Source organism: Strix uralensis, chromosome Z, assembly GCF_047716275.1.
Source record: "Strix uralensis isolate ZFMK-TIS-50842 chromosome Z, bStrUra1, whole genome shotgun sequence".
Taxonomy (NCBI): domain Eukaryota; kingdom Metazoa; phylum Chordata; class Aves; order Strigiformes; family Strigidae; genus Strix; species Strix uralensis.
Window position 1 is genome coordinate 89,497,567 of NC_134012.1, and position 13,465 is coordinate 89,511,031.

At 51.0% G+C, this 13,465-nt stretch overlaps 1 long non-coding RNA gene and 1 pseudogene across 1 annotated transcript; both read left to right on the plus strand.

Annotated features, from left to right (window-relative positions):
* The window catches only part of LOC141938295 (hydrocephalus-inducing protein homolog), an 86,271-nt pseudogene extending 84,985 nt beyond the window's left edge, over positions 1-1,286 (plus strand).
* Positions 1,287-4,779: 3,493 nt separating this feature from the next.
* Positions 4,780-5,406, plus strand: LOC141938404 (uncharacterized). The gene is made up of 3 exons (XR_012627257.1): positions 4,780-4,866; positions 5,192-5,215; positions 5,344-5,406. It is a non-coding gene; the product is annotated as an uncharacterized LOC141938404 (long non-coding RNA).
* Positions 5,407-13,465: the final 8,059 nt, after the last annotated feature.

The window sequence follows — 13,465 nt, forward strand, 5'->3', positions numbered from 1 at the left end:
TCCCAGGGTTTTCCTTACTGAGTGACACCAGCCACAAAAGCTGGTGTCTCTTAGGCTCACCTTCAGCTGCAGCAGCAGGTGAGCCTGGGAGAAGTTCTGATCCAGCAAAGCAGCCCTGTTCAAGAGGATACACAGGATAAGCTTAAGCCTCTATTAACCCCTGCCTGAAACTTGGGGAGGGACTTGCTTAAAGTGAGCCTGTGTTTCAGCACTTCTTTCAGCCCCAGCTGAAGTTTGTTTCCCTGGGAGGAGATCACTAGGGCTGCTTCAAACTGTGATTTCCAGGACAGGCAGCACAAGTTTCCCATGGTCCCAGCTGGGCTCCAGCAGGAAACCTGGTTGTTTGGAGCCTGTTTTGCAGGAGGGCAGTTACTGCAGCCTTTGCTTTCTGATTGATATAGCTAGTCTCACTAAGGAGCAGGCTGTGCCCAGGGAGAAGGGCTAGATAAGCCAAGTATTGGTACAGGGATAAGCAGGTGTTAGTGATTTGTGAGCTGGTTTAGTGATTTGTGAGCTGGATAATGAGAGCTTCAGCCTCCAGTGTGGAGCAATGGTGGATCAGTCTTTGGCAGCATGCTGGAGGTGTCCAGGTGGACCTTATTGGAGAAGTAGTGCAATTTAGACCTTGTGACAGCAAAGCCTAGATTTGGCTGGCCCTGGAGGTCCCCTCCCACTTCCCTCACTTTGGATGTCCTAGCCTCCTCAAGTTGAGGGAAGTCCACAGAGCTGGTCTAACAGTTGTGCCTGGCCTTAGGGTCAGTGAATGAAGTGTGGGACCAGCTGGGATTGCAGCGAGCCCAGATTTCTGGCGGTGACTCTCGGGGATGTTTTCTGTTTGTCTTGCTGAAGGAAGATGGAGCGGCTGGCTCGAGAGCTAGAGGAAAAGCACCGGTGGGAGCTCGAACGCTTGAGGGAGGAAGAATTGCTGAAGAAGTTGTCTAAGTGGGCCAAGAGAAAGCTTGGAAAAGACAAAGAAAATGCTTCAAGGAAGAAAAGCCAGCCTGGAGTCAGGCAGGTGGTTGGTTGTGTTTATAGAGATGAGTGAAAGCCCTGGGGACCCTCCTGCTGAGCCGTGCCATTCCTGGCGAAGCCAGCAGCCACCCACGGTGCTGGGGGTGAGTACCTGGCCATCAGCAACACACGGGGCTGTGCTGGGAAACAGCAGCCAGTGTTTGATTGTGCTACTGCTTCACCAGGGGTATTTTCGCACGGGTTTGTTGGGTAGAGCTGTTCTTCTAGGGTCATGCTGCCTTCGAGTCATGGCTTCACGTAACTCCAAGCCCTAGATAGTTTTAGTTCAGCATTTCTCCCCGTTCTGCATGTGACTTACACCTCTGAGCCATGACCCGCCTGGGATGTGGTGTCTTTTGCTACCTGTCTGGCAGGAGATACCACCAGGCCCTTTAGGTATTCATTAGCAGCCAGACTTCCCAAAGTGTCAGCCAGACACAGGGATGGATGCTCAGCACACCAGAAACGTGCCTGGAGGACTGCACAGGAGTAAGGAGGTGTCTTAAGTTCCCTGTTTGGGTTGGGGAAGCTGTTCTGTTTCTCAGCTGGTTTGCAGGACTCCTCATCAGTCTGGCACTGGGGAGTTTAGTTTCAGTTGAGCTCAACTGGGTACCAGCTGCGTTCTGAATTGGGGTTTGTAGAGCACCTAGCACAGGTCTCAGATGAGGCGTGGGGTGCTATTGCAAAGATTGCCGCTGTCCTACAGCATTTGAGTTGGTGCTTTGAAATGCTCACAGCTTTTTCCTGCTCCTCCTGCCCAGAATACGAATGCATCCACTAGCAACACCAGCGCATCCACCGGCAACCTGTCCAATGTCACCGAGGGGGGAGAGAAGAAGGGATCTGCAAAGGAGCACCCAGACTCTCTTGCAAGTAACAAGGAAGATAAGAAAAAGCAGAGCAAGGCTCCCCTGACAGAGGCCTGCCCAGTGGAGGTTGTGCAACCTGCAGACCCAGAACAGGGGGAAACCAAAACTGAGGTGCAGAGTGACAGTGAGAAGAACTTGGCCCTGAGGTTTAAGATCTACGAGGCATCGCAGAAGGATGTCACGCATATTTTGTCATCCTGGGACAGGGCTCAGGGTATCCTGCTGTCCCCTCTGAACCAAGAGGTGGTGCAGCACCAAGTACAAGGCCAGCGCCAGCATTTATCCAGGCGGAGGAGCCGAAAGGACACAGAGAAGGAGCATCTAGAAAAACTGAAGGCTCTTGAGGACTCCAAGTTATCTGAGCTGGAAGGGGAAGGTGCAGAAGGGTCAGCCAGAGGCCAGGACGTCGGGGTGCCCTGCTTGGACATCCAGGTGCTGAGCTCTGCAGATGTGACTGGGGCGATCCTGGAGAGTGGCAAGCTGCCAGCGGCAGAGCAGGTAAAGCCCTTGTGAGGCTCAGATGCTGAGCCTGCCGTGGTCTGGGCCCTGGTGCATTGTGTCCCACCAGGTGACAACAGCACAGAGCCTTGTCCAGGACACTGATGATGTTCCACGATGGTTTCACAGCAGCCACGTGCTGGGGAAGTTCTTGCCATCCCTCAGATGGGTGGAAAGAGGGAGCGCTCTCTGTTAGAACATCCTCTCTGTTTGGAGAGTTTCCCAGTCTGGAAATCATTAAAAACGGTCCCAGGGCAGGGCAACTCCTGGTCATTGTTTCCTTCAGCCGAGTCACTCAGAGTTGAGATTTCTCTCTAGGGCCCACTTGTAGGTCCTGGCACTGCTCTGGAGCCTGCCCACCCCACTGGGCATAAAAAAGCACTGTACTCCATCTAAATAAAAAAACCCATTGCCAAAAGCTCAGTGCCTTTCAGGAAGTGTGAGGATGAAGGCGACAGGAGTATAAACAGGGTTTTCTCTTATGCTTTAGATCCTGGATGACCTGGGACTGGGTCCCTCGGGGCCTCCCATTCCACCTACTGCTTTTTACTCTGTGATCCGCTACCCAGAGAAGCGGATGGTCCCTGCAGCAGGAGAAGCCCTCGAGCACTTCACCTTTGTGGTGCCAGAAGGTGCCACTGCAGAAGAAGGAAAGAAGGAAACCAGAAGTTTCTTGGACGTCCCTGTTGTGCCTGCAGTGAAGGTGCGAGGGCAGGGGCCAGGCTGGATGGGGGCATGGGGGGCAGGTGGGATGGAAAAGGATCACTGTGGAAGGGCAGTGAAGTCATGACAGGGCCCCGTGTCTGCAGGCATCCCTCCTGTCTGTTTAAAAGATACAGCTCTGCTTGAGGCATAGGGCAGTTCTGTGAGATGAGAGAAAAATCAGCTAAAACCTTCAACTTCCCTTGAGGAGAGGGTCCTGGGCAAGGAGGGGTGTTGTAGGAGAAACAAAGTCCCATAAGGAACACCAAATCCATGGGCAGAGGGGGTTGGTGGTTTATTCTCCCTCCTGTCTGTTAACAAACCTGCAGCTTTCTCTCCAGGATGGGGGTGTCTCAGGGCAGGTCTCACCTCTCTCCCTTGGTGTGAAGGTGTCAGAGGAGCAGGTCACGCCAAGCAGGGGCCGGTCGGGGAAGGAGAAAGCCGCGGGCAGGCGGGAGGCTGTGAGGGAGAAGAGGAGCTCCAGAGAGGTCTCCAGGTGCCAGGCACGGGAGCACCCACGCGGCCCCCCGAGGCGCACCAAAGCGACATGGACACGGTCCCATCCCCGGGGAAATCCGTCAGGTGAGCTGTGAGGGAGGAGGTGATCCCCCTGCTTCACGTCCATCTTGCCAAACGGGGTCCATCATCCCCAGCTCCACAGGGACCCTCTGCTGGTGCCTCCACGGGATGGCGAGTCCATGAGCCTCCTCCTTCTCTCGTTTGCTCGTTAGCAATGTCTGAAGCCTCCTCTTTAATTGCCAGGCTGAGCAGCTGCCGGTGGATAGTGCCTGCCCACAGTGAGGTGGAACTGAAGGTCCAGTTCAGCTCCACGGTGCCGGGGCAGTTTGACCAGACGCTGCATTTTGAGGTCCTGGGCACAAAGCGACTGTACCAGGTGCACTGCAGGGGTACCTGCCTGTATCCCACCATCAGCCAGGACCCACGGTAAGGCTGGGGCGTGGGAGCCTCCCACACTGCTCCCCCCTGAACTCAGAGCCAGGGCTGCCCCTTGTGCCCCAGTGACCTTCTGGCTTGGGCAGAGCATGCGGCCTGAGCCGCCCAGCATCTCTTCCGTGCTTGGAGCTGGGAACCAGTACTGGTACCATGGGAGACCTCGGCTGGTCCGAGGGATCAGAATGTAAGTTTGATATTGACCTTGAACAGATAACCACGTACCCTGAAGAGGCTTGAAAGTCCCGAGAAGAGCTGAGTAAACAAGATTAAGGAACAGCCAGACTGGAACTGCCTGACCGCAAGGAGAGGAAGGTTATCGAGGTTGCGGCAGAGAAGAGGTCATCCAGTCATGAACTGTTAGTCTGTAATTAAACCAATCAGATATGGACACATACTCTTCATAAAGTTATAAAAAGGCTTGTTAGAACAATAAAGTAGCCATTTTTGCACAATTCGGTGTTTGTCGTGTCCGTCGCAACAACGACAGTGGGGGGCGCTGGGATGGTTACTGGGACGTACTGCAGGGCACTGGGATGTACTGGGATATGTTGGGGAGTACTAAGAGGGTCCTTGGGACATTCCAGGGCGGGCAGTGAGGCACCGGGATACGGTCCCGTGGCGGGCAGCGCGATACCAGGGGCCAGTCCCGGGGCGGGCTGGGAGGCACCGGGGGCCGGTTCCGGGATGGGGAGCGCTCCACCGGGGTTCCGTGCCATGCAGGCAGGTCCGTCGGAAACCGATCTCGGGGCGGGTAGCGCGGCACCGGGGTCCAGAACCGGGGCAGGTAGAGAGGCACCGGGGGCGTTTCGGGGCGGGCAACAAGGCAGCGATGGTCGGTCCCCGGGCCGGCAGAGAGGCACGGGGGCCGGTCCCGCGGCGGGCTGGGAGATACCGGCGGTCGGACCTGGGGCGGGCTGGGAGGCACCGGGGGCAGTTCCCGGGCGGGCTGGGAGGCACCAGGGTTCGGTCCCGAGACGGACAGCGCGGCACCGGAGGCCGGACCCGGGGCGGGCAGCGAGGCACCGCGGTTCTGTCCGTGGGCGGGCAGAGCGCACCGGGGCCGGTCCCGGGATGGGCAGCGCCGTACCGGGTTTCGGTCCAGCGGCGGGCAGCGAGGCACCGGGGGCGGTGCCGGGGCGGGCAGCGAGGCACCGGAGTTCGGTCCCGGGACGGGCAGCGTAGTCGGGTTCCTGTCCCGGGGCGGGCTGGGAGGCAGCAGGGGACGGTCCCGGGGCGGGCTGGGAGGCACCGGGGGCGGTCCCGGGACGGGCGGCGGGGCACAGGGGCCGGTTCCGCGGCAGGCTGGGAGATACCGGGGGTCGGTCCTGGGGTGGGCTGGGAGGCACCGGGGCCGGTCCCGCGGCAGGCTGGGAGGCACCGGGGGCGGTCCAGGGGTGGGCTGGGAGGCACCGGGGGCGTTTCGGGGCGGGCAACAAGGCAGCAGGGGCCGGTCCCGGGGCGGGCAGCGAGGTACCGGTGGGCGGTGCCGGGGCGGGCTGGGAGATACCGGGGGCGGTCCCGGGGCGGGCTGGGAGGCATCAGGGCTCGGTCGCGGGGCGCTCAGCGCCTTTCCGGGGATGGTCCCGAAGACCGGCAGCGCGGCACCGGGGCCGGTCCCGGGGCAGGCAGCGCGATACCGGGGGCGGTCTCGGGGCGGGCAGCGAGGCACCGCGGTTCTGTCCATGGGACGGGCAGCGCGGCACCGGGGCCGGTCCCGCGGCAGGCTGGGATATACCGGGGGTCGGTCCCGGGGCGGGCTGGGAGGCACCGGGGGCGGTCCCGGGGCGGGCTGGGAGGCAGCAGGGGCGGTCCCGGGGAGGGCAGCGAGGTACCGGGGGCGGTCCCGAGACGGACAGCGCGACACCGGAGGCCGGACCCGGGGCAGGCAGCGCGGCACCTGGGGCGGTCCCGGGGCGGGCAGCGAGGCACCGCGGTTCTGTCCAGGGGCGGGCAGCGCGGCACCGGGGCCGGTCCCGGGACGGGTAGCGAGCTACCGGTGGCCGGTCCCGGGGCGGGCTGGGAGGCACCGGGGTTCGGTCCCGGGGCGCTCAGCGCCTTACCATGGGCAGTCCCGAGACTGGCAGCGCGGCACCGGGGGCGGTCCCGGGGCGGGCAGAGCGATACCGGGGCCGGTCCCGGGGTGGGCAGAGAGGCATTGCGGTTCTGCCCCGGGGCGGGCAGCGCGGCACCGGGGCCGGTCCCGCGGCAGGCTGGGAGATACCGGGGGTCGGTCCTGGGGTGGGCTGGGAGGCACCGGGGGCGTTTCGGGGCGGGCAACAAGGCAGCAGGGGCCGGTCCCGGGGCGGGCAGCGAGGTACCGGTGGGCGGTGCCGGGGCGGGCTGGGAGATACCGGGGGCAGTCCCGGGGCGGGCTGGGAGGCAGCAGGGGCCGGTCCCGGGGAGGGCAGCGAGGTACCGGGGGTGGTCCCAAAACGGACAGCGCGGCACCGGAGGCCGGACTCGGGGCGGGCAGCGCGATACCGGGGGCGGTCTCGGGGCGGGCAGCGAGGCACCGCGGTTCTGTCCAGTGGCGGGCAGCGCGGCACCGACTTTCGGTCCAGCGGCCGGCAGCGAGGCACCGGGGGCGGTGCCGGGGCGGGCAGGGAGGCACCGGAGTTCGGTCCCGGGACGGGCAGCGTCGTCGGGTTCCTGTCCCGGGGCGGGCTGGGAGGCACCGGGGCCGGTCCCGGGGCGGGCTGGGAGGCACCGGGGTTCGGTCCCGGGGCGCTCAGCGCCTTACCATGGGCGGTCCCGAGACTGGCAGCGCGGCACCGGGGCCGGTCCCGCGGCAGGCTGGGAGGCATTGCGGTTCTGTCCATGGGACGGGCAGCGCGGCACCGGGGTTCGGTCCCGGGGTGGGCAACAAGGCACCGGGGGCCGGTGCCGGGGCGGGCAGCGAGGTACCGGTGGGCGGTGCCGGGGCGGGCTGGGAGATACCGGGGGCAGTCCCGGGGCGGGCTGGGAGGCATCAGGGCTCGGTCCCGGGGCGGGCAGCGCCTTACCGGGGGCGGTCCCGAGACCGGCAGCGCGGCACCGGAGGCCGAACCCAGGGCAGGCAGCGCGATACCGGGGGCGGTCCCGGGGCGGGCAGCGAGGCACCGCGGTTCTGTCCATGGGACGGGCAGCGAGGCACCGGGGTTCGGTCCCGGGGCGCTCAGCGCCTTACCGGGGGCGGTGCCGAGACGGGCAGCGCGGCACCGGAGGCCGGACCCGGGGCGGGCAGCGCGGCAACTGGGGCGGTCCCGGGGTGGGCAACAACAGCTGCCTGTCTCTTACTTGACTTCAGGACAGAGCTGGGCTCCAGTTTCTCATAGAACTATGGAAAGTATATGCCAAAGGAGAATGAAAGATCTTCCCTTTGTATCCCTCACTTTCTTGCCTTCTTCCTGCAGAATAGGTGCAAATAAGAAGATCTTCCAGGGAATTGTTTGGGTGAGGATAGGATAGAAAAAGAGAATAACGTTAAAAATGGGGATCAGAAAATATCTATCTCCATAAAGAGGGATAAAATATGTTACAAGGAGACTTGTCAAGTTCACATGATCACAGAAAACTGAGGATACAGATGGTGAATAAACTGAATGCTGGACTGTCATTCATCACTGCAGTGAAAGAACAAGGGAATGCTCAATCTAGAAGATCAGTTTAAGTTTATGGAACACAGCACTTGATGCCATGGGTAGTGAACTTCTAGTATTTGTTGCCCTAGGAGGTGAGAGAGACAGATAATTCTCAGATCCCAGGAGTGGTTAGACAAGCTAACGGCCAACAGGTTCATACATAGATACTGACAGGTTAAGCAGGGATTTACTGTCTCATGTTCCTCCAACATTCCCAGGTGTCCTATGTCAGAAAAGGTTTGTGGGAAGTGGCTGGGCCTGCCAACAGCAGCAAAAGGAGGCAAAATATTAGGCTAGGTCAACTGATGGTGTGTCATCCAGTAGGGCACTTCTGATGTCTGTGCAGCTTGTTCCAATACGTGTCATTTGAAGTCTGTCTTAAGAAAAGCTTCTGTCTGTACCAGATGCATTTCTGATTTGTCTTTACCTTTTTTGGTTGGGATGAATACTGGATCCTAGCATGACCATTTGATAGTGCCAGCTATATAAATGTTACAGGAAGGGGGTGAGAACTGAAGCTGATGTAGACTCTTTGATATATTATGTAGTAGTAGGTTTCTTATCTCATGACTGAAACTTGTTTAAACAAGCCAAAAACAGAGAAGTGATAGCTCTTCTCAAACAAGAAGTTAGTTAACAGTGCCAATTAATGACAGCACTGAGATTTTCTTTTTATTGGGAAGAGCAGGCTCTTCAGTCATGTTAAATATGTTTGATTTGTGGCTGTTGAGAATATAAGGCATCTAATTTAAAAACTGAGTTACTAGATGCTCTGTAATGATGAAACTTATATATACTTACATTTAACCGTTCTTGTTAAACATACTTGGTACAATAGAAAAATGAGCACAGGTACATTGTGATGGCTTTGTTGTAGAATTTAGACACGCTAGTGGCCTGTGACCAAAGCTTATTTTGTGAGAAGATAGGTTATCTTGTCTTGAGGTTCAGGTTTTTGTAGTCTTCTCTAGGACTTGCCTCCCATGTTTTGGGATGGGATTCTTTCCTTTCTTAGCACTTCCTACATAAGAAGCTTCTGCACTGAATATCACGCATCTTCTTGCACTAGTATTTATCCTGCTTTGCTACATGATTGTGGTTGTCAGTACAAAGCACCTCAATCACCTCTAAATCCTCTTATGAATGATCATACCCTTCTCACTATAGCTGTTGGGCAAAACTCTGCTACTTTTTGTATCTTGGCACCTTAGATCGCAAAATATGTCTTAAGACATCTCAGCACCTCTCCCTTTCAGTGAAGTATGTTAAATTCATGTCCAGTGTGAGGAGTTTGTAGTATTTTGTCTGATATGTTTTCTTGAGACCACACAAATAGGCTTTCAGAGAAAACCATCTCCCAATTCCAATTTTTTCGTCTTGTAGTATTTAGAAGCATGGCTTTACAAGCCAAAGTAAAGCTGCTGTTTCCTCTGACCTAGCAGGAACACTTGATACATCTAATTAGGACAGAAAAGAAAGGGTACAGAAAAGCAGGAGGAAAAAAGTGTCCTGTAGAATTTGATCCCTCTAAAAATAATCAAAAACCAAAACCTGAATTGAGATGGAAACCACTATTGCTAATGCTTCAATATGACTTTTTGTTAGTGACTCTATAAAACTTGTTGGATCTGTCAGAGGATGTTTCCATGCAGTACACATGTACCCGTGTGCTTAATGCTCCCAAAGCAAGATGACTGCCAAACTCCACCTTACTGTAGTTGCAGTGCTCACAGAAATCTATAGTATCACTTTGGAGTACATAGCTGTGATGACCTAAACCTTTAGTGATAGTCAGGCTTGATTTTAATACTAAAACATACATGCATGTTACTAAATGGACACAGTTGGATTCTAAAACAGTGTAAAATACAGCTGGAGTCAATTTTGAAGGTGGTGAAATGCATATGATTTTACTTCAGGGAAAAAACAGTCTTAAGCTAATAAAATGTTTATGGAAATTTGGGATCGTGATGGAATGTTGTAGATCTTTCTGGGAGAACCTTACGTGCAACACATTAGGTGTGGGCATAAGTTCTCCCGAAAAAACTGAAAAAAGAGAAGAAAGTCCCAAACACTAAGCAAAAAACTTGTGCTGGATTTTTAGCTTAATTTTTAAAGTAAGGGCATATTGAGTATGAATGAAAATTCTCAGGAAAGTATACAATACCATTGCTTTTCTAAATGTAAAATGGGTGATTGACTGTATTAAAAGGATTGTTGAAGCAGTGAAAGTGGAAACTAGACATAACTGTGACCATTATCTGGCTCATAGATATTAATACATATTAGTAAAGCTAGCTAGATTTTTCTATAGTGGTGCAGAGTAGAAGGCTGGAACAGAGCCATGGCAAAATGTTCTTTAAGGCTCCTGAACACCTCTTGCTGCAAACCACGTCTATAAGCCTAAGAGGCACTTACTGCATTTTAAACTGTTCAGAGGGGCTTTACTTCAAGACTTCAAAAAGCCATATGATATAAGGGTGTGGCTTTCAGATGGTGACCATTTTCCACATAGTAATTGCTATTTGGCAGTGCTAGTGACTTGTACTACTGATTTTAATCATCCTGAACTGTTGTTTTGGTTTTTTTGTTTTGGTTTTTTTTTTTTTAGGAGCTATGAAGGAGAGTTGGGAAGATGACTCTCTGGATCAAAAGAGAACTGAATATGTGAAAGGAAATAATACTGAGAACTATGCAGAAATACTAGCACTGAAGGAAAGAACTGAAACCTTGGAAGGTCAGCTAGCTGCACTTGAAGAACAATGCAGAATAGAAAAAAACAAAAAAGAAGAGTTCAGTGGGCAAATAAAAAACTTGAATCTCAAGCTCTCTGCTTCTGAAGAAAGGGCTTCTGGCTTAGGTGAAGAACTTCAGCAGTGTCGAGCTGACTATCAGGAGATTGTTTCTGAATTGGACAAACAGAAAACTATCAATAGGGAACAAGAAGAAAAGATTATTCAGCTAAATAACGAAGTAGAAGGTGCTAAACAAAATATAATTTATAAAGTGCCACTAATTAAAACAATGCAGTCCAAAGTAGATGAGTTGTATAAATGTCAGTTAGAGTCTTACACTACGGATATTGATTCAGTTGATCTAAAGGATTCCTTAGACTCTCAGAAAGATGAACTGGAGAGAGCTCAAATGAGTCCTGTGTGCATGGAGTCCCAAACTGCTTCTACAGCAGCTCTGGGACAGGAGAGCTCCTTTCATTGCAGTGTTGAAAGCATTTGGGAAGAATGCCAAAACGTTATTAAGGCTTCTTCACAAAAAAGTCCGCAGATTCAAGAACTACTTCAACAAGTTGAAGACTTAAAGAAGGGACTTGATGATGCTGAGAATTGCAATAAACAACTAAAAATAAAGTTAAATGAGACTGCAAATCAAATCATCAGTCCACAAAGGAAAAAGATCTTATGAGTCAGTTACAAGAGCACATCCAGAAGAAAACCCAGGATTTTGAAAAACAGGCTGCAGAAGATCACAGAGTAATTGCAGAGTTTGAAGAGGAAGTTACCAGCTCCAAGGGAAAAATAAGAGAGCTTGAATGCTTCTTGGAGGCTTTTAGAGCTAAAGATGACAGCATAGCAAAGTTAGAAGAAGTACTTAAAGAAAAAGAATCTATTATTTTAAATCTGGAAAGTAATACAGTAGCTCTGCAAGAGGAATGTGCCAATTCAGACAAAAAACTGAAAGAATTAAATGATCAGGAAGCAAATCTAAAGGAGGAAGTTGTGCAGTTGATGAAGAGCTTGGAGAACGTGAAACACGCTCTTTAAGAAAAAGAGAAAAATGAGGGTGAGCAAATACAATCTGTAGAATTGTAAGTAAATAATGAGATAATTCCTAGCCCTTTGAGAATAGACTCAAGTTAAAACTACCTTCTGTGAACATCAATTTATTTTGACATAACACATCTTCATGTTTATCAACTTTATTAACCAAACTGCTTAAGAACTTTTAATGCCCTACTTGATTTCTATATTTGCATATTTTGCTAGCTATGTTTTCCTCACCTGTTTCTGTATTCTTTCAGAAATATAGATCTAAATCATGCAGAACTATTGTAGGGGGAAACAGGAAATGATGGATTATTTGGGGATTTCTAATAGTATTATGTTACATACCCTTTTTGGAGGAAATGACATAGTTTAATGTTATATGCTGTAACTCGTATAAAAGCAGGCAATGTTTTCTTTAGAAAGGACTGAATGGTAAAAAGGGAAAGAAGAAAGAAAAAAAAAAGCCTAGTAATTAAACAGTAAACAGCTGGTTTTGGTAATAGCCATTCTAGGTGAACACAGTATACTATAAGAACTTGAAGGAATAATGGGTGTAGGAGAGTAGAACTTCCCCAGCCCCCTCTAGTTTTTAAATCTTTAAGAAATAAGAGATTAAATGTATCTGAGAGATTATATTTGCTATGTGGCAAGGAAATTGCAATCATGTAAAAATAGCTTTAAGATGCTGTGTAGCCCTTCTGACTAGGGTTTCTTTAGTTCCAATATCTGTGGGCACGTGCATGTACTCTAAAATACAATTTAGCATGAAGGTCTGGGGAACGTTGAAAGGTTTTCCTTTTGTGAGACCTCATTTTGCATTGTTAATTATAGAATTTAAGAAATCTTCTATTAGGTAATTGCAAAGTAAAAATCCAAGGTAACTTACTGTAAGCTTTTTAAAATAAGTATGACCATTTAAAAATAAACCCATTAAACTTCTTAATGACTTTATAGCACTTAATAACAACAGGACTTGTCACAATATTATTGTTTTTTCTACTTTCTTTTGATTTTTTATTTATTTTGATCCTTACAAGGTCTGGGATGTAAATATCAAGTTTATACTTAATTGATATTAACCTTGTCCCTTTTGTTACTGTGTAAGGACCCCTAGTGATAGAAATGGTTAGTCTACTGTGCTTAAAAAAAAGAATTTTTAAAAATCGCACTGTTCCAGAGTGAATCTGAGCGGTTTGTTACTTCAGGATCATATAATATGTAGCTGAAATCCAAAATTATAATGCTTGTCATTTAGCTGATAGATCTGGGATTCTATTCATGAATAAAACCCACCATCAAAGAGCCTGAGTTAATGTGTAAAAGCTGTTTCTTTGAGATGTGTAACACTAATGTTATTTATGTCTCTTAATTTCTAACACAAGGCTACGTAAAGATCTTTCTGAGAGCTCTGCCCTTGTACAGAGCTTGAAAAAGGATTTGCAGAGGAAAGAGGAAGAATATGCAGATTTGAAAGAGAAAATTTCTGATGCCAAGAAGCAAATTCAGCAAGTACAAAACCAGGTTTGTAACCCTAGGGCAAATGTTTCTTCTGCAAGTGTGTTTGGGGTTCTGTTAGTAAAACCTGTTTTCACATGTCTCAAGCTACAGCTGTTAAAAGTGATTCATAACAAGGCTGTGTTCAGCCATCCATTTAGAGTAAGAGTGAATCTAAAGTTACATTGCCATTGAGCTGTGAGCTAAAGGTAAGATGTCAAAACATGGATTAGTACTGATATTGAAGGGGGGAAGTAAATTTTATTAATACACTTGAAAAAGGCTTGTCAAAAGTAGGTTAACCTAGTTATGGAGGAGGACTTTGTAATCTTCATAACAACAGTAGCCTCCTGTTGTTATTTGTGCTGACTTCAAAGCCTCAGAATTCAGACTTTTGGAAAATGCTCATCTCTGGGAGGAAAAGATGGATTAATTGGAAAAGGAAAGCACAAACTTCCAGAAACTTTTTAAAATCTGAGATTTTTTCTATTAAGTTTGGGGAAAATAAATGAAAAAATGGAATAACTTTTACTAA